Source organism: Nilaparvata lugens, chromosome 6 (assembly GCF_014356525.2).
Source record: "Nilaparvata lugens isolate BPH chromosome 6, ASM1435652v1, whole genome shotgun sequence".
Classification (NCBI taxonomy): Eukaryota; Metazoa; Arthropoda; class Insecta; order Hemiptera; family Delphacidae; genus Nilaparvata; species Nilaparvata lugens.
This window is the reverse complement of record NC_052509.1, coordinates 4,433,029-4,455,528: the sequence shown is the minus strand read 5'-3', so window position 1 is coordinate 4,455,528 and position 22,500 is coordinate 4,433,029. Positions and strand designations below refer to the sequence as shown.

The 22,500-nt window shown below is 34.8% G+C and overlaps 1 protein-coding gene across 1 annotated transcript in view; it reads right to left on the bottom strand.

The window, feature by feature from the left end:
• The window catches only part of LOC111059179 (discoidin domain-containing receptor 2-like), a 566,524-nt gene that overhangs the window by 371,330 nt on the left and 172,694 nt on the right, over positions 1-22,500 (bottom strand). The window contains 1 exon segment of the mRNA XM_039429976.1: positions 18,038-18,044. The gene's annotated coding sequence lies outside the window, so the exon portion shown is untranslated.

Sequence of the window (22,500 nt, the reverse complement as noted above, 5' to 3'; positions counted from 1 at the left end):
TCTTTGGCGAACAAAATTCTTCCACCTCAGCTAAACCTGTGTAGCCAGCCTACTGAATTTTTTTTTAATATATTTCCATCAATTATTGAAAAAGGTGAGGAAATGCAGAAAAGCTGAGAAAACGCTAATTTTCGATAATTGGATAAATTGGTATTTAGGAGGTCCTGGATAAATGCATTTCAATCTTCAACTTGGTGCCAACCTAACAAAGTCAACACAACTTAATGCCAACCTGACAAAATTATTAATTTAGTTACCAGAACAACTGTTTCGAAGAGGTACTCTCTCTAGATTATAGTTTTATATTAACATAGTGGTATGAACATTTCAATATTGAAATTTTAAATTATTGGAAAAAGAAGAATATATATACTAAAAGAACTTTAAACCCTTAAAAATCACCCTTAGAGTTAAAATATCGCCAGAAGATTTCTTAGTGCGCCTCTAAAGGGCCAACTGAACATACCCACCAAATTTGAACGTTTTTGGTCCGGTAGATTTTTAGTTCTGCGAGTAAGTCAGTCAGTCCATAATACTGAGAACGGAAGCAAGAATATAACCAGCTGGACATAGATATATAGATACACAGTAACTATACTAATGGAGCACACGATCATACTGTACAATGAATCTAAAATTCTTGAAAGGAGAGTAAGAATGCAACTAAACTGGAATATATATACTATAGTTACCTAGTAACTATACCACAAGAGAAAAAGGCATAGATATAGGTATACAAATAACATGCCACCTTCTCTCATAAATTATTATCAGCTTTGTCGGCACCAGACCTCACCCAGAAGTCAACTCCACCAGTTGACGGCCATCAAAGTTGATCAACGATCAGCTGATCGGTGGTTAAAGGCCGCGGAAGTTGATCAACCGACGTCCATCCCACTAACCGCCTTCGTGTTTCGCCTCCATTAAAGCACATCGGAAAAAAGGTGAACTATTGTTTATTATTCTTCTAGTCCAGACAATGAGTATGTTGAGAAACTATGATTCAGTAGCTTAACATAGGCTACTTTCTCCAGGAATAGTGCACAACTTGAGGCTTGTACTATACGAAAGTGAATGTTGTTCAACATTCATGTACATTCAATAAACCTAAACTATTTGTTAGAAATTTTCCCGTTTGAAATATCCAATGCAATTATGTGTCTTGCAATATGTGACTCATTTCAAACTATTTTACCTGGTGCGGTTAGAAGAGTTCTATGATTCTACCGAACATAGCTCATGAGAATGTAAAGATGGCTTCTGTTGGATTTGAATATTTATGGTTGAAAGAATGATATTAAGAGAAATGGATTTATATGAGACGAATCTGGTTGATGGATAACATGAATTTCGATCAAGATACGTCTATAACATCACTAAGGATGTGACGACAACTGCAAAGATTGGACCAAAATATGATATAACATTTTTACTTTCCTTGCCCTATTACCATAGGTAAGGAAAGTATTGCTTTCCGAAAAAAATTAAGGTACCCCAATTTCTAAATTTCTATACGTTTCGAGGTCCTCTGAGTCCAAAAAAGTGGTTTTTGGGTATTGGTCTGTATGTGTGTGTGTGTGTGTGTGTGTGTGTGTGTGTGTGTGTGTGTGTGTATATGAGTGTATGTGCGTCTGTGTACACAATATCTCATCTCCCAATGAACGGAATGACTTGAAATTTGGAACTTAAGGTCCTTCCCCTATAAGGATCCGACACGAACAATTTCGATCGAATGCAATTCAAAATGGCGGCTAAAATGGCGAAAATGTTGTCAAAAACAGGGTTTTTCGCGATTTTCTCGAAAATGACTCCAACAATTTTGATCAAATTTATACCTAAAATAGTCATTGTTAAGCTTCATCTTCTGCCACAAGTCCCATATCTGTAGAAATTTCAGGAGCTCCGCCCCATCTAGGTAAAGTTTGATTTTAGATTTCCAATTATCAGGCTTCATATAAAATTTAAACGAAAAATTCCAAATGGAAAAGATTGAGCATGAAAATCTCTACAATATTAATGCTCAGTAACATTTTCACCTAAAATTTAAAATAAGATCGAAATTCGAGAAAATGTTATTATTCCCATTGCAAACTGTTGGCAACTGTTGATTCTATTAAATCATTCACTATGAAGAGATAGCAGACCTCGTGTGTCTCCAGCGTTATAGTCCTGTCACCAGCTCGCTTAGATCTTTGCATAGTAGACTTGAGATGCGCGGGAACACTAGCTCAGTAGTTCAGAAGTTGATATTGTGGTAATTATTCATATTGAATGAAAAAGACTATGAAATTTTCAAAAAACCACAGCTTTATTGATACTTAGAAAGACCGGTTTCTATTGACTAATGTATGCTTACAATGTTATGAAAAACTAAATTCGTAGTGTTGTATTGGTTGAAATGAATCTGGTCATTTAAGCTATACTGGGAATTTTCCTTACTCTTGTTATTTCTGAAGCCTCTAGAATATTCAAAGATCTGCCTTTGTTATTAACAAGCAGAAACTCAACATTCTCCTCAACTGTGAACTTGTGATTATTTGTTATCAAAATGTTCTACAAAGTTAGATTCCTCATTTTATTTATTCCAAACTTTGATGTTTTATTCAATTCCACTTTTGAAACTTCTACCTGTTTGACCCACATAACAAGCATAACAATCACCACATTTAAGTTTGTACACTCTACTTTCATCCCAAATATCAATTTTGTCAAAATCTTTGAATATTCTAGAGGCTTTAGAAATAACAAGAGTAATTAAGGAAAATTCCCAGAATAGTTAAATGACCAGATTCATTTCAACCAATACAACACTATGAATTTAGTTTTATCATAACATTGTGAGCATACATTAGTCAATAGTTTCTCCATTAAAATATTTGTTTTATTATATTTCTCTTGTTTTCTTGGTTTTTATTTTGTAAATGAAGTAAATTTTGTTATCATGGCGAGTCTCTTGCTTAAGCCGCCATCATTTTGTGACGTTTCTGTTATACCGTCAAGTGCGAGGAGACTATCTAGCTGGGCCAATGGCAGGTGTTCATGCCCTTGACCAATAGCAGTACTCACCTACGTGTATAAATTCTGCTGCTCTTGTATTTAGTTTTAGTTTATCAAAGATTGAAAATGGTATAATAACCGAAACCGGTCTTTCTAAGTATCAATAAGTCTGTGGTTTTTTGACAATTTCATAGTCTTTTTTATTTTATTTGATATAATATTATTATTAAATTATGGAGAGAGAAGGAAGGAGAAGTAGGAGAAGAAGGAGAAAAGAGCGGAGGACATTGTTGCTAGTCCACCCTCTTCAGACTTCCAAATCCGAGACTCTTTCCTTTCAATATTTTTAATGGATCGGACCAACTATTGATGGATTTCGTACGTGACCAGAAATATATTCCACGTTTCTTCCCCATACTTTTCTCCTTCTTCCTCTTTCCCCTCCATTTTCTCAAATCACTTTATGCATTAATTATCCTCTAATCGTAGCCCACACTACACAAATAGGGGGCAACGCCCGATTATTAGCTAACCTCTGATTGAAATTCTTCAATTATTAGCGAAACCCCGATAATTAGTTGAACTATTACTGCATCTTTTCGATGATATTGATAAATTATGGTCGAAAAACAGTTTCTTACGAGGCCGTATCATGTTATTAGGGATAGAAACCATCATCTCCTGATTAGTTTCTGGAAAATTCAATGATAGGTGGAAAATAATTGAAGGTGCGGAATAAAGAAGAAAGCCTAATTATAATTTCCTGAATGCTAGTATTCAGGAATACTAGTACACACTACAGTACATATTGAGGAACCACTAAGTGTAGGTCTACTTGGTGATGAAGCTCTAATATCCTAATGATTTGATTGAAGGGTGTGGTTGCTACAGACTATAAAAACTAATTGATTGTTTTTGAATGAATCCCTCAATTTGTATTGATTTGTTTGTTCTGATCGTAGCTGTACGCCAATAGAGAGAATCAAAATTTGTATTTCAATGATCTGATTGCTACTATTCAATCAATCAACATGGGAATGTTACCAGATTGTTTTGAATGGTGTATGGAAAATATAGTTATTACTTAGTTCATGTCAATAGTGGTAAAGATAGTTACAACAATTCATAATAAAAACTATGAATAATAGTTCCAGATATGTTCAATACAGTGCATAATACAGTACAAGAAGCATGGAAAACCTAGAATAATGTAATATAATAACCAATACTATGTGAAATACAGTACAAAATACCCATAAAATTCTAAAACCAGAATAAAGAACCTGGACTGAATAATGAACAAATAACCAAGAACATGTTGGAATACAGTACAAATTCGGCCTACCCATGACATTTTTTTTATTCTTTATTCATTTATACAATAATTACATTATCAAAATGATAGGGAGAGGAAAAATAAGGCAACCTCGTGCTATTCCTCTCTCAAATTTAGATAACACCATAGAGAAACAATAGCATAAGTGGATATCCCATGGCATAGGACGTTTATGTCGCAACTTTCACTGTTATCTCAAGCCGATAGCACACGTAGTTCTTTCCCGTGAAGCTTTAGACGCTGGCAGTCTCTCATATTGTGCCGTTCATACACTCTTACCCGGTCAAAACAGTAAAAGTCAACAATAATCGACAGTAATCGGCTTGGGATAACAGTAAAAGTTGCGACATAAACGCCCTATACCATGGGATATCTACTTACGCTATTGTTTCTCTATGATAACACATAGGCCGAGATAGGTTAAGTCTTGTAGCTCTTCAATTCACAAAATTTTCAGTCCTCAAGTATTTTCACAAAGTAGATTTTCACATTTAGATGCTTCAAAACTAAATAGAAAATAAAATTCACATTATTATAACTAAAATAGGAAATATTCACATATTAAAAATATAATTTGAAGATTACATTCTAAAAACAGTACAAGCAATCTGGACTGGGTCACATCTGTCCACAATAGACGAAATTAGTGAGTACTAAACAGAGTACCCCATCCCTATTTCCCCACCACCGCAATACTTCATTTACCCTTTGATAAGACACAGCGGTTACAAAAAGGAAACTCGCGACAAGAAAAGCTGGGAGGAAACTCCCTCCGCTCTTCAGTAATCCTGACTGCGAAAATTTCATTAGAGTGCTCAAGAACGCACCTGAGACTTATTTGGGGGTATGTGGATGGTTGGAGGGGTGAGGGATTGAAAGGGGTGGTTTAAGTTCACCGCTTAACTTTCTAATTAGCCAGATTCAATTAACCGTTTAAGCTAGATATTCATTAGACACATTAATGAAATGCATTGGCTAATAATGCTTGCTGGATTTCGACTTCATTGCTGGAATTCATGGGATGATAGAGGGAAGATAAAGAGTGATAAAGAAAGTAGATGTGAGATTAACAAAGAGATATATGGATTTGTGAGAATTATAGAGAGAGAGAGATAGGAAGAGAGAGAGAGAGAGATTGATTGATTGATTACTTAATTTATGTAGATTACAATACATACTGGCTTATATAGCTTACAATGAATTTACATAATATAGACTAAGAAAATAATTATTGAACTTTAAACGGTATGAAAAAATGAATTTTGAATAACTATAGATAAAATTGTTATGCATCTACATAGATTGGCGGAGCTTTGAACATATCAATGTCCATTCTTCGGAAAGAATATTCAAATATCAATCCCACTGCCTCACACACACACACACAGAGAGAGAGAGAGAGAGAGAGAGAGAGAGAGAGAGAGAGAGAGTGAGAGAGAATGGGAGGGGAAGAGGCTACATTTTGAAGGAGAGGTTGATATAGTTCTTGATAAAGATAGGGGATATAGAAACATGAGGAATATATAGATAACCAGAAGAAAAATGAATTGAGGAGATAGATGACGAGAATAGAAAACAGGTTTAAGAGAGAAATATAGGAAAAGCAGATAAAATGAGAGGAGATAAAGAGGATAAACAATATAGGAGGACATAAAGGGAGCGAGCAAGAAGAAGAAAAAAGAAATAGGGAAACATGAATGTAATATATCAGAATGAGATTGGAGAGAAAAGGACAAGAAGATGAGAAGTGAATAAAGAAATAGATTTTATTGTCGTAGACCAATATAGGTAATTGATAAAGTCATAATAATACAAATTACAAAATAATAAAGTCAAAGTAGGAGGAGATGAGAGAGTTGATGAAGATATCGAGGGAAATTTTTAGATAGAATTGGCTTGAGGGAAATGAGAAGGAATAAACAAGAAGGAATGATGTGGAAGGAAGGTGTGATATAATATTTTTTTTTATAATTTTTTTTTTTTTTGGCAATAAATAAACAAACATGTAACAAACGAGGAGGAAGGGAAAGATGAAATTACAGAAAAGGACCGGAAAATATAAAATAATGTGAAGCAAAAATAGAGAGCAGAAGAAAATGGCTTGAGATGAGATGAAGAGGGATATGAAAGATGGAAGGGAAGGTGAAAAAAAGGTAATAGATTAGAAGAAGGAAGAGGAGGAGAGAAATAATAAATACTAATCTCGAGAGAATAAGGAAATAGAGATTGAAGCTAAGATACAAATACCAATGAGATTTAGAGAGGAAGAAAAGGCATGAGGTGGAGATGAAAGATGAAAAAGAAGGTGGAAAATGAGAATTGACAAAGGGAGAAGAGGAATGAGAAGAAAGAGGTAGGGGAAGAGAATAAGAAACAGAAATAGAGTAAATAAAAACAATAGTGGAGGTACAGAAGATAAAGATCGAAGAAACTAGTTTGAATTTTAATTATCCAGGAATATCATAAAGCTCAAGAAAGATATGGTTGAAAAAAGAAGGTTTGTATTAAAAAAAGCGATAGATAAGTATAAAGGAGGGAGAGAGAAAAAGACTGTGCTGAAGGAGGGGAGAACACCTGAGAGACAAGAAAGAGAGAGAACCCTTGACTGAGGGAGTGAGAGAGAGTTTCGAGAGGGTGAGAAGAGAACGGAGCCTGAAGAATTAGCAAGAAAGCGAGAGTATCCAGGTGGTAGCAGATTTATTAGGATTTCGCAATGAACATATTTCGTTTAAAGCCTTCGTAACGCTCCATGATTTATTCCAACCATAATTCACACTCGACTGGTCTAAACTCCAGCAAATTGTTATTAAACTTCTTGAATATAATATTTCAATTACCGGTTGTAACCGCCGGGATACTCCACGCGTCCCAACCCGCCATTAATTGACTCTCAAGAAACGTTAACCTTTAGGTATTATCAGTTTAAAATGGAAATACTGTATAATGTATAGAGGTGAGAAATAATTGTAAGTTATTAACCTGTTTATTGAAGTCACACTGCACTTATATGTTCGGTAATTGTTATTATAATTATTTGATTCTGATATGAAATTTTGTCACGAACATTCTAAACAATTCACGTGCTTCATGTTCTCCAATATTATAATACTTATGATTATCAGTCATAAGTAAAATTGATATTATCATGATAAAAATAACTTGTTCTACAACGGTTGAATTTCTTAAGCTGCGTACAAGATATACGCGCATCCAACCCGCTCCGCGCACGTCCGCCCACGTTCCGCCATCGCTCCGCCCCCGCTCTGTACACGCACCGATCATGAACGTTACGGGAGATGTTAGCTCTTCTCGCGTTCCACTCTTGCTCCCCTGTCGATCATCAATCGATCTGCTCGAGTGACGATCTGTTGCGGAGCAGAGCGAAAGTCTGTACGCACCTTTAGATATAGACAATAGCATAGCCACCTCTAATACCTGTATTAGAGGTGGCCACGACAATAGTATTTCTCAAGTAATACACAATAATTTTACTATTAAGAAATTAAGAACATTAAGAATCAATTGATAACATTTTAGACACGCCCATATTCCAAATATGGTCATGAGAACCGGTAAATGAGTAATTTATTTATTTGTTCACTCATTTATTCACAAACACACATACAGGTATGAAAATACAATGCGTTATAGCCCAAAACTGTCCCCGATTCAATATCACAAAGGTCTTCATAAGTAAAATGAGAAAAAAGTTGATGAAAAATTGAAAATTAGTACAAATAAGAAATAGAATGATAGGAAATATTAGGAGTAATGAAGAATATGAGTACAAATAAGTAAATAACTTGGCACCGAACTAACAGTAAAGGACACATGAATGAATGAATGATACTAGGAATGTATGGGCGTGTCTAGTTTCGGCCAATGACAGTCGAGCTCAACCTTCATTGGTCAACAGCTAATGACCAATCGTAGGGCTTCTCCCAAACTGTGAATTCCTGCCGCTCAATTTCAAGCTTCCACTCCACTTGATAATAGTGTTATAATCGGAACTAGTATTTTGAATTGTTATAATGAATTAGTGTCTCTGCCAATATCGAATTGAATCGAAATTGTTGTATGACAGAGTTGGGAATATTGTTGAATCTTTACTGATTCATTCAGGCAACCACAAAACATTACAATGTTCAAGGTAGAAGAAACTAAATATGTAGAAAACACATTATAAGAGTTTTCTGAAACTAACTATTGTATGTAATAATTATTGTAAGCATTCTAATATTTTCTGTAATTGATGTAGTAGTTTTAGTTTTTTTTTGGGAAATACACATTTATTATTATCAGAATTAAATCAAAACTTTTCTCCCCTGTATTTTAGGCTATGAGTTACTAAGTTCAGAAATCGATTATTCTCTTATTCTCCACGATTCGAATTCAATTTCAAGAATGAATAGGGGAATGATATGGGGGGTTTGAGTTTAGTTAGAAAGAGCTGGTATCAGTATCAGAGTATTTAAATTATCAGTATCAGAGACGAATATTTGAAAAAAATTAGAAAATTTAACTATTGAGAGAATTTGAATCTTAACCCAACATATAGAGAATTGAAATAAGAGAGTACTAGGAAGAAGAATAAGGAAGATACTTGAGAAAATTACAAAGAATAAAATCTTAAGATAAAAGTTGCCAAGATTCTTAGCGTCAATATTGAGCATCTTACAATCAATCACACTCTTCAGCAATGTCCCTCAACCCCCGTGACAGTAAATCCTTACAACTTCCAGCGAAATACTTGGAGAAGCGCCTTTCTTAATCGAAGGGGACACAAGAATCCCTGATATGAGTGGAAAGTTTTGAAGGGGAAAATGAGTGGTGCGTTGTTAAATGGCAAAAGATCCGGCTGGTCCGAACTTGAAACCACCCTTCCTAATCCGGCACATTGCTTCGGGAAAGATTGTCTGAGAATGTGTCTGTTGTCAACCCCCAATAATCCGGCACCCCTCATCAATTGAACCTTTTTCTACCACCTCTTCATGTCTTTGAAACCACAATCACTTTCAAAAGTAACCACATCAGTCGAAAAAACTCCTACAAACTCGAGGTTTCCATCGGTTTTTCAAGTTCATCCGTTATTTCATCGTCCCATCTTCCTTAGTAGCTTACCTTCCTTGTACCTTATTCTTCATCATCCCTCTAATTTTCAAATGTATTGCAAAAATAAGACAGAAACTCATTCCACTATCGTAGCTAGTTTTCAACGTAAATTTGCTTTGATTATGAATCAGCTAATTTGAAACAAGGAGAGGCTATTTTATTGCAAGGTTCTTCTTGTGAAATGACTTAAAGTATTAATTTAGGATAGAAATGAACTGATCGTTGCTATAATTAACCACATCAGTCGAAAAAACTCCAAAACACTTCAGTTCTCCATTAGTTTTTCAAGTTCATCCATCATTCCATCGCTTTTTCTTTCACCCATTCGACATCTCTATAATTCCCAAATAATGTATTGCAAAAATAAGACGGAGACTCACTTCACTATAGAGACTTTTTCTTCTTACATGCATGTTCTGGAAGAATATTAAAGATGATGGTCGCCACTTTTGAAAATGATCGCTAGACGGTCGAAAGTACTACAGTCAGTAAACAAACGAATTTGATTATTTACTTAGATATTCGAATGCATGTCGTGTGGAATACATAAAATGTGTATGAATATTCTATCAAATTTTCAGCAAGTAGACATGGCAAGTTTTAAGAGCAATGTTATAATTCCGAAAAAGGGCTGAAACAGGCACTTCGTTCTAGCGTGTTTCGGACGCTATTTCCAACCGATAATCATGAAAATGGTACCAAATTGTTCAGAAAGATTTGGACATCTGGCGCCGTACCGCCAAATTCCAATTTTGCAACTATAAAATGACTTTAAAATTCGATGAACTTGGAGAAAATTTGGCAAAGTTTGACGTTCAATAGGAAAAAATTGATAAGTGATATCAAAATTTGGCGGTACGGCGCCAGATGTCCAAATCTTTCTGAACAATTTGGTACTATTTTCATGATTATCGGTTGGAAAATAGCGTCCGAAACACGCTAGAACGAAGTACCTGCAAAGAACTTTGAATCGAGAAAGCTTCAATTCCCTACTAGCCTTTCGAAAAAGTGTGGTCGAACTCACTAACACAGTCCCAACTTCTATGATTGTGAGTACACGCACTCACACCGGAGAACCGGAAAACTGGTTTTCGGTTGTCGAAGCAATTGATTGTTTTTGTTCAATGAGATAATATTGCCTGTCTTCTTGTCTGCGCTATTGTGTTTCATGTTATATACTATATTCATATAATTATGCTCTATTATTCTATATGCTTATACAGTAGTTTGACATCCATATTATTATTTATTCCCATTTCATTTCAATATCACATAAAATCTGTACTATATTCTATTTGTACAGCTATTTTGGATACATGGTTCATTCTTCTCTCATCGAATTCTTTATTATCCATGTTGGGCCATGCATGGCAATTCAAATTCAACCCAAGAACTTTACATAAACTACCCGGGAAAAATTTAGTTTTGGAGAGATCAAGTTTTACATGTTTTTTTCTTATACTGTAATTAGAAAACAACCAATCATTCCTAAATTCTCGAAAAAAGTAAGTTATTGGATAATATGAATGAATGATAGTTCATGCTTCAACGAAAATTTCTGCAATAAAAAATACTTTAGTATCTATACTGCAAGATTTCCAAGATAAGCCAATTCTCTGTTCACTTTTTTTTATTTACATTTACTTTCTTTGAAGTGGTAATAGGGTACAAGTATTCAATTGGAAGAAAGGTGAAATGCAAAAACTAATGTACAGTATGACACTGTACATTGTCATTGTCCAGGAGTGGTAACGTTGTGGGGGGGGGAAGATTGCGCAGACTGCGTCCTTGTCATTGTAGTGAGGGGGGGTTTCCAATAGGGTCAATATTGTAACGACTGACGATCTTCTTGTTTGGAATGTTTTCTGAATCGTGCAGAATCACAAATACTTTGCTTCTGAATAAAATTATGCTTATATGAATCATAACTTTTTTTGGGTTTAGGCGCCTGCTGGCGCCTGCGCGGTAGATTCTATTAAATTCATAATTGACCAGAAATGAATTCGATTGTTTATAAAATAGAAAAATAGACAGTTATCAACTGTCCATTGTTCAGTTGTTTACAGGCCGTTGTACATGGTGATCTGCACTTGTTTTGGTGAATCAGGAATTAGGTACTTCTCGTAATATTTGCTACCGTATATTAGCCCAGTTCTGAATCGTGCTAATACAGTCACAAAAACTTTGCTTCTGAATAAAACTATGCTTATGAATCATTGTAGCGTTATAATATTTAGCGTTGTTGTATGATTTGAATTGTTGTGCCCTGTTAATTATTTATTTATTTATTAGATTACCACAAACAATATAATGATCGGGAAAGAAAAAACAGGTTATTGCCCAAAACTTTTTCAATTTCCTAATTCAGTTTCAAATTGTGCAAATATTATACATAGGTTATGTCCATTTCAATTTTCTACACCAAATCACAATCTGAGAGTATAGATTAGAATAAAACAAACAATTTTAAATTTTGATAGATTGATAGTAAAACTTTTGTAAAAACATGAAAAAAACTTTAAATTCACAAAATAAAGAATAAAACCACTTAAATTTTGAGCTCGAAAATATAACGTTCACCTTAGCTATATAACAGCTGTTTCATGTTATCATGGATAATAAAAACCAATTTGATTCATTATATTATTGGAATCATTTTTTGTTTGTGATTTTCCCTGATAATATACATAAATACATTGAAATATTTGATCCTGTACTCCAAACAATATTATTACTGGAAAAATTAATTCCTATCTAGAATCAAAATAAATATATTTAAATCTCAAGAATGAAGAATCATGATTTTTATTTGTCTATGCATAAACCATTTTATTAACAGCCTTCAGCACTTACTGTAGGTATCTATATAATACTAGTCGTCAGGCTCGCTTTGCTCGCCATATCCGTTTAGCCAGACATTTAGTCTGTACCCCCGACTGGATCGTCCTAACATATGATAAAAATGCACAAATGAAAAATGCAGGCGAGCGAAACGAGCCTGCTGATCTCATTCTTGGAAAATCCAGTCGGGGGTCCAGGGGAGCGAAGCAAGCCTGACGGCTAGTAGTAATATAATATTCCCAGGAATAGCTCTGATTGAAGTAGCAGTACCCAATCAATTTTTCCTCGATAAATCAGGACCTCCTAAATAGGTATTTATCCTATATAGGTATATATAGGTATATATCCTGAATAGGTATTTAGGAGGTACTGGATAAATTGGTATTTAGGAGGTCCTTGATAAATGCATTTCAATCTTCAACTTGGTGCCAACCTAACAAAGTCAACTCAACTCAATGCCAATCTGAAAAAAAAATTAATTTAATTACCAGAACAACTGTTTCGAAGAGGAACAGAACAACTGTGATCTCTCTAGATTATAGTTCTATATTAACATATGGTATGGACATTTCAATTATAATTCTAAGATATTAGAATAAGAAGAATATACATGCTAAAAGACGAACTTTAAACCCTTAAAACCACCCTTAGAGTTAAATATCGCCAAAAGATTTCTTAGTGCGCCTCTAAAGGGCCAACTGAACATACCTACCAAATTTGAACGTTTTTGGTCTGGTAGATTTTTAGTTCTGCGAGTGAGTGAGTAAGTCAGTCAGTGAGTGCCATTCCGCTTTTATTATATAGATAGTGCACTCATATATTAATGAACTTGTATGTCGATTTAGAAGAATTAGTCAAATGAAGTGTTCTTTGATGACACTGTTGAAGCAATAGAATACCATCTATAATAGCCAAACTACTCAAAAGCAGATCAGTCATGTTAGAGCAGCCGCAGAATGAGTAGACAATGCAGTGTATAATAATAATAATAATAATGGACTTTTCTAGGAATAGAAGACTGATGTGAGAGTGAGTGCGCGTGTCAATTGTGATAGTGGTGCTACTGAAGTAATGAACTTCTTTCTCTAGAAAGAGAAGACTGATGTGTGAGAGAGCGCATCGATTGAGAGAGAGTAGAGCTATGAAGACCGATGTTTTTGAGCCAGCATGCTTTTTGACTCCGTTCCCCATCTCATCAGTTAAATTTACCTAGTACTACACTTTTTGAACAGCCTTCCTAGACATGCCTCTTAACGGTTGTCAAAGATCAAGTAATGAATTTTCACTCATTTGGAATCTATAAAGGATTCAATGAAAAGTTTTGGATGGAATATGTGTTTATTTTCTGCTTGTATAAGTAGAAATCGGTTATTATAATATGTATATTGATATGTCAATATATTATATTAACAAAATATAAACATTATTTATGTAGTATTACATTTTTACAAATGAACCAGTAAGTAATTCGATGTAGAATGATAAAATTTCAAATGAACATGATGAACACGGAATAGAACTTGATTTGATACAAGATTAAATGTTTTATCCAACCAACAGTTATCCTAGCTAACAGTAAAAATGAATTCTTTGAATAAAATTGAAACATTATTGTCCAAATATTCCTTTTTTAATTGAATAAAACTGTTACTAGTACTAGGACTAACGATCAGTTCATTTCAATCCTAAATTAATACTTCAAGTCATTTCACAAGAAGAATCTTGTAATAAATAGCTTCTCCTTGTTTTATATTAGCTGATTCATAATCATAATTGATAATTTTCCAGATTGAAAGAGAAAAGATGCCTATCAATACAACGCTAGTTCTATATTTCCTAACATGTAATAATTATTTATGAATTGATCACCAAATTAGTACAAAATTGGTGAGAAAGCGTGATGAATAGATGCCGTAACAACACGATACGATAATAAAGCTATACCACTATAACAATCAAAAATACTATTACCAGGATCGACATAATTAGCAAGCCTCCAACTATCGAGAGAACACCATCAACTAAATCACGATTTTAAAAGCTGTATTGCAATCTCTTCATCGAATTCTAATCTATTGTGTTGGCTTCATTCAAATTGACTCGCCTTTAAATTATAAATTAAGGATTGCTATCACTTCAGCCGAGAGGCCACTACTAAGAACACTATAGTGATATATTATAGTAGCTATAGTATCACTATAGTATCGCTATAGTAGTAGATCATTATAGTAGCTTAGTATAATATCTATAGTAGAATTAGTAGTAGTAATGTAATAGTGTGATATTGAGTGGGTATTATTGTAGTTGTTTGTGTGTATCTTATATTATTTTTCAGGTTTTTGAACTGAAATGAGCTTTGATTTTACTGTTTGTTGAACCCTGCGTTTTTAGTGTGAGAATTGTCTCTGTCTTGTTGAATTTGCTAACTTGTTGCTTAGTTGTCAAAATTAAAGCAATTTTCGTGCATTTTTCAAATGCAGTTTCATTTTCATGTCGAAAAAGCCAATGTATTTGAGAATTGTACGAGCATTGACCTTTTTGCAGCTTTGGCTTTTCCACTGGAAGTTATGCTCAACGCTCGTGGAGGGGGAATAATTTTCAGTGAAAAGGCCACAGTTCGAATTGAGACGTAACTGGGAAAACATGTAACGGTGTGCGAGCCTCGGTCCTCTGAATGGGCCCATTTCCCATTCAGAGGGACAAATTGTTAAGTTTTCAGTAATCTCTATCTAGTTCAGTAGGAAACCAAATTTTATAGAGTTAGTAGGAGTAGAATCAGGAAATTATTTGTGCGTGTGAGTTCAAGTATAGTGAGTTTTATTAAAGCGTATGTGAGTGTTTCTGAAGAGTCCAAGTTTGAATATTGTTAAAATGGTGAGTGCCGAACTTTTGTTGTTTTTCTTATTAAGCTCAAAATTCAATTTCATAGAATGACCGAGGCCCGAATTTGAATGCAGCAAGTTAGCAGGTTCCCAAAATGTATAGATTAAATTAATTGAATATACCTTCTTTTTCTGAATCAGTTACTGAGTAACTCTGTTGGAAAATTTGACATGACTTCTATTGATTCGTTTAGAGTTCAATAAACCTGAAGTTGAATTTTATTAGTATTTTTCATTGAAGTTCCTGGCTCGTAGTTGCTAGTTGCTAAAATAGGTGACAATTAGATAATGATGATAATCTGTGCATTTGAATGAACGAATCCACTAAAAGCTCCCAACCAATCAAGGATTCAAATACCGGTAGATGATTTAATAGCAGTAAACTTTGGCATAATTTTAGCAAATATTATAGAAAAGAAGAAACAACCCCCCTCCGTTTAGAATGGTGGCCAGCGGTGGTATAGTCTGCAAGAATGACTATCGAACCACATGTATTCTTATATATTTCATATTTTGGAAGGTTAACTCAATAGAGACAAATATGTCACCGGTTGCAGAAATGATGTCAGGTGTGGTGTAGGGTTAAAAATACCGTCACCGGTTACAGTAATAAAAGTAATAGTGATTATAGTACATAGTGTTCCAGAGAAACGAAAATTTTTGAAAGGTAAATAATTATTTCAAGAAAAACAAATATTTAAATAAAGTTTTTCATATCATTCAATAGTAAAAATAATGCCATTTTAGAATAAATAACCCCGCGCTTCGCGCTCCGGCTGGGATGCGGGCTTCGCCCGCACAATAATTATTGTCTTTTACGACTGTGTAGTGTTAGGTAGCAGCCTCCGCGCTTCGCGCTCCGGCTGGGAGGCGGGCTTCGCCGGCCCAATTGTCTTTTATGACTGTATAGGGTTAAATAAAGTTTTTCATATCATTCAATAGTAGAAATAATGCGATTTTATAATAAATAATACTGTAACATTTATTTTTTGAGGATGACATCTTGCAGATATGTTCCTATTCTACGCAAACATTCCTGTAGTCTCTTCATCACATTGTCCATGCATGGTTTGACGTAACATTACAACTGGAATTTGAAATCGCTCGAATCTTGGCTTTCAATTCTGCAACAACGGAAGAATGTTGTTGCAATTGTTGTTTGCGTTGAAAAGGAACATACCTGCAAGATGTCATCTTCAAAAAATAAATGTTACGGTATTATTTATCCTAAAATGGCATTATTTTCACTATTGAATGATATGAAAAACTTTGTTCAAAGATTTGTTTATCTTGAAATTATTCAATTTTCAAAAATTCCCGTTTCTCTGAAACACTCTGTACTATAATCACTATTACTTCTATCACTACTACTAATGCTACTATAGATATTATACTAAGCTACTATAATGATCTACTAATGATCTATAGCGATAGTATCGCTACTATAATATATCACTATAGTGTTCTTAGTAGTGGCCTCTCGGCTGAAGTGATAGCAATCTTTAATTTATAATTTAAAGGCGAGTCAATTTGAATTGAGCTAACACAAGAGATTAGAATTCGATGAAGAGATTGTACTACAGCTTCTAAAATCGTGATTTTGTTGTTGGTGTTGATTGTTGGTGTATGGAAAACTTTGTTTAAAGATTTGTTTTACTTGAAATTATTCAACTTTCAAAATTTCCCGTTTCTCTGAAACACTCTGTATTAGAATAGTAAGTGGCAGTGTTAGTTATAGAATATATAAAGAGTTGGAACTGTAGATATTCACTTAAAAGTGTCAGCTTTGTTTGAATGGGTATAGTGAGGTCCACGTTATAATGGCAGTGTTTGATTAGCAATGGTATTACTATCCTTGTCTATCATTCAATAAAGCGGATAGTGCTATCTCTTTCTCGCTTTGCTCTGTTGCTGAATCATCTTTTAACAATGTCGAATTAATAGCTCATTAACAAAATATACAATCTTAATTATGAAAATTCATTATTAAACTATTGAAAAATATTATTTCATGCTTAATAAAATATAATTTATTATCTTAAACGAGAATGAACAGTTTTTCCAGGGATGAAACCTAGTGCAATCGCAGCTCGCTTCGCTTGCCATATCCGTTTAGTCAGGAACCCGACTGGATCGTCCTAATATATGATAAAAATGCTCAAATGAAAAATGCAGGCGAGCGAAGCTCGCCTGCTGATCTCATTCTTGGACGATCCAGCCGAGGGTCCAATCCAGACGGATATGGCGAGCGAAGCGAGCCTGACGGCTATTAGCCTATATTTTATTAAGCAAGAAAACATATTTTTCAATTATTTCATAGGTAATGAATTTTCATAATTAAGATGAAATATTTTGTTGATTAATTATTAATTTACATTGTTAAAATACGATCCGGCACCAGAGAAAGCGAGAAAGAGATAGCGCTATCCCCTTTGTTGAATGATAGACAAGGATAGCAATACCATTGCTAATCAAACACTGCCATTATAACGTGGACCTCTCTATAGTACCACAGTACTATAATGTTCAAAGCTTGCTCTTCAACTACTATATTCACTATAGGACTCAAGACTCAAGCTAGGAGGTGAAAGGCCATGCTTAGAATAAGGCTGCAATCTTGGAATATAGACTGCATCACAGGCTAAATCACAGAGTCACAGCATCATCTACAGCAGAAGCCAGGCTGAATTTTCCAATTTTCAGCATGACTGAGTTCAACCCCCACCCCTCTCTACCTACTACAATCACCCCACCCCTGAAATCAGAATCTAAGAGAGCAAAAAAAACGTCAAATGCAATCACCTGGGCTTCAGTTACTGGTGACCGACTTCTTGAGATACTGCAGTATTAGTTGGAGAGTTGAACTCACCTTAGTCCTGAAAACAGAAAGAAAACTCATGAAAAACGTATATTTTATGCTCGTTAATATGAAATTCATATCGTATAATAAAACTGTGGTTCAATTTTTGGGCCCAAGCGTAGTTGAATTCCATTCAGAGTTTTAACCAGCAGTTGATCCGATTGTAATATGGAACAAATCCTTGATTTAATTATGGTTTAAAGAGTTGAAAATTAATCATGGAGTTGTTCATTGACTTATAACTATATCAGGAATCAAATTAAATCAACAAATATATAATGACAAAAACATGTTAAGTTGATGCAACAACAAACAAGAATAACAAATTTCAGACGAATATCAACGTACAGATCAATACAATGTTACAGATCAACGTACAGATCGTACAATGTTAGCATCAAGGTGCGTACAGATTTACGCGCCGCGAACACGAGTAATTCACGTTTAAGGTAGGCGCACACAGATCGTCATCGGACGGACGGCACGCATCGGACGGATCGGATGATTACATTTGATGCATTTTCAATTGGAGTGCGCATACCTATCCGCATCCGTATAGGTATGCGCACTCCAATTGAAAACAATGCATCAAATCTAATCGTCCGATGCGTGCCGTCCGTCCGATGACGATCTGTGTGCGCCTACCTTAAATCAGCTGATGCTGAGATTTTCATATTTGTATCCTATCGTTTCTGTACGAATACAGATATAATCAGCTGATGAAAATTCGAAAAGTGAATTGCTCGTGTTCGCGGCGCGTAAATCTGTACGCACCTTGATGCTAACATTTTCAAATCTATATATATAAAAGCGAAATGGCACTCACTCACTGACTGACTGACTGACTCACTCACTCACTCACTCACTCACTCACTCACTCACTCACTCACTCACTCGCATAACTAAAAATCTACCGGACCAAAAACATTCAAATTTGGTAGGTATGTTCAATTGGCCCTTTAGAGGCGCACTAAGAAATCTTTTGGCAATATTTTAACTCTAAGGGTTGTTTTTAAGGGTTTAAAGTTCGTCTTTTAGCATGTATATTCTTCTTCTCCCAATCTCTTAATTATAATTGAAAAATTCCATATCATATGTTACTATAGAACTATAATCTAGATAGAGTACCTCTTCGAAACAGTTGTTAACTGGCAACTAAATTAATAATTTTGTCAGGTTGACATTAAGTTGAGTTGACTTTGTTAGGTTGGCACCAAGTTGAAGATTTAAATGCATTTATCGCAGAAAAATTGATTGGGCACTGCTACTTCAATCCTGGGAATATTATATTACTAGCCGTCAGGCTCGCTTCGCTCGCCATATCCGTTTAGCCAGACGTTTAGTCTGGACCCCGACTGGATTGTCCTAACATGATAAAAATGCAGGCGAGCGAAGCGAGCCTGCTAATCTCATTCTTGGACGATCCAGTCGGGGGTCCAGGGGTGGAGCCCCCTGGCTAGACGGATATGGCGAGCGAAGCGAGCCTGACGGCTAGTAATATCTATAACCATAGCCACATCTAATACAAGGCCCCGGTCTACAATATTGCAACGTCGCAGTGTATGCCTAGAATCTAATACATGATTGGTGGAAAAGATCAGCTGGTATTTTTAAAAATCTTTTTCACCTACACTGCGACGTTGCAATATCGTAGGCCGGGGCCTTGTATTAGAGGTGGGTAATGCTATAACTCATGAAATTGTAGCCTAATAATTGGTGAATATAATTGCTACATCAATATAAACGATTACTCAATATAATCGTTATATATCCTGAAAACATATCTGACGCTAACAACACCAAGTAAATTTTATCCATATTACAGGAACGCATTATCTAAAAACAAAAGATTTGTTTCATCCAGCTTTCAATCAGATTTATAGTTTCAGATTGATGATGTCGTTTAGAAGTTGAAATGGACATAGCCTACATAATATTTGGACGATTTGAGACAAAATTAGGAAATAGAAGGAGTTTTGGGCAATTGCCTGTTTTCTTCTTTTCCGACTATTGTATTGTTTGCTCTATCGGGACCTCCTATATACTATAAAGTGTATAGGAAGTTTTGGCTCTATCCAATGAATTAATTGATATGAAGTTCAAAAATTAATTTGAATGAATAAATCAATTAATATAGAAATTAATTGAATTGGAGGTTGGGACTCGACGATACTACTTATTAATCTATAACACTATTATGACAACCAATTTCAAACTTATTCCATGACTCTACAACAGCGTTGAGTAGACATGTCAGAGAAAATCAACTCAACCCTTTTGACGTGTAAATCCTACTGGAATTAGTGACTCAGATTAGCTCGGAATGCAAACAGACTGGAGATCCAACTTCAAAAGAGAAATGATAAATTTTAAATCATAGCACGCTCGAGACTAATGCGAAAATTAAGCAAGTCGTGTGCAAGCAAAGAGAAAAACGTTGTGAAGATGAAGGAAAGATACAAAAGATTCCTGAAAAAAGAACAATAGAGAAGTTTCTGTGCTTGGAAGTTAAGTCAATGTTTGTAAGTGAAAAGTGAGGGTTTAGTTCCATTTCTTCCTCCTCCTTCTCCACCACCTCCTCCTCTTCCGCCTCCACCTCCTCATCCTCCTCCCTTTCCTCACCCTCCATCAACCACTTCTGGGATCTCCCTGTGAGACAAAGGAGCCCCAGAAAATAACAAAAGACACGGCAGACTTCTGTTTCTTGATATTAATTAAAATTTTAATTCTCTTTTCTGCATAGAAACAATGAGTTCAGATGAGTGGAAAAACCTTGACATCTGTCCTTCCATACTCGCTTTTCCTCTGCATTCATTCATTCATTTTCCTAAACACTCTTTCCTCAGTGAACAAATCGCGGAAAATGGTTTTCCAGTTCAGGAGAGATCTATCAGTCGGGGAAACCCCAAGTATAACGGAGATTGAGGAAAATGGTTTTCCACGAAGGCTTTCATTATTATCCTGGGGAAATTGAGTGGTACAAGGTAGATATGAATTTTGTTACCAGGAAAATGAGATAAGATAAAATAATTTCTTAACAAGGAACGAAATAAAGTTTGTTAATGCAACCTGATTACAAATTGAAGTTTAATTAAGATATTTTGTGGACTATATTTGAGAGTTGAAATTGATTTTCTCTGCTTGTGGCTGAGTGCAGTCTTAAGGTGCGTACAGATATACGCGCCGCGAACATGAGCAATTCACTTTTAATCAGCTGACCATATCTGTATTTTTACAGAATCGGTAAGATACAGATATAAAAATCTTGGCATCAGCTGATTAAAAGTGAATTGCTCATGTTCGCAGCGCGTATATCTGTACGCACCTTTAAATCAAGAACACTGCAAATTCAACTATTTGAACTATTTTAAATTCAATCACAAAGTGTGTTAATTTTGCAATTTTCCGGTATAAGCTATACCACAGAATAGTACAATATATATTCAATATGCAATACAATATGCTGTATTCTGTGGCTATACTAATTACAAATTATCAGGAGACCCGTGCTTTGCAATGGGGATGATTTTTTGTTGCAAAATGCAATCTCCTTATGTCCAGGGAACATAGATATAATTATTATTCATTATTCTGTCAAAATTACTCGGATAATCTACATTAGAGTTGAAAATTCTAACAAAGAAAGTTTGATTGGTCTCGAGCCCGCAACGTTTCATCCATGAGTCATATGTACCTATATTAGGCTAGGGATCCACTTGGAGATAGCTCTCGTTTGGTTAGACTTCTATTGTTGGGAGGGCATTGAATCACAAATTCGATAAATTTCTTCCAATTAAAATTAATTTATTAATAGCAATGGAGAAATCCTTTATTCATCCTCAGTGAATTCAGAATCTTTATATGAAATTGCAAGCTAATCAGTTCATTAATGATTATTGAATAATAGTCTAATATTAGTATGAATTATTCATTAGTGTCAATCAGGTATTTCCTATCTCGGACACGTATAAGCCTATTCCTTCCTTTGGAATAATTATTTTGGTTGGATATAATGAACTTTAATTGAAGAGACATGAGATTTTGTATATTCCACTTTATTTCGATTAAGGGGGATCATGGGGTTGTCTCTCGACAGGAGATTAATAATGGGAAAAAGGCAAGGAAGAAGAAGAGACTTTATTTCGATAAAAATCATTATTTTACAGCATCATTTATAAATACTGTATAATATAATAAGCTATAATAGGTCTACGATTCATTTATTAATACCAAGATGGAACTGTACCTTCAAAGTAATTAATCACAGGCTTCTAGATACATACCAACTTTTCCTACACAACTATTATTTTATTGTACTACAAATTCCGCATCATATACTAATTCCAATTACCTCTTTCATTCCCATCCCTCCTTTTCTATTGTCATCTTTCTGATAGCCTCTCTCTCTCCCACCGCATCTGGATTGTCATCGCAGAAAGACAACTTGAGAAAAGAGAGCTTCATTTTTCCGT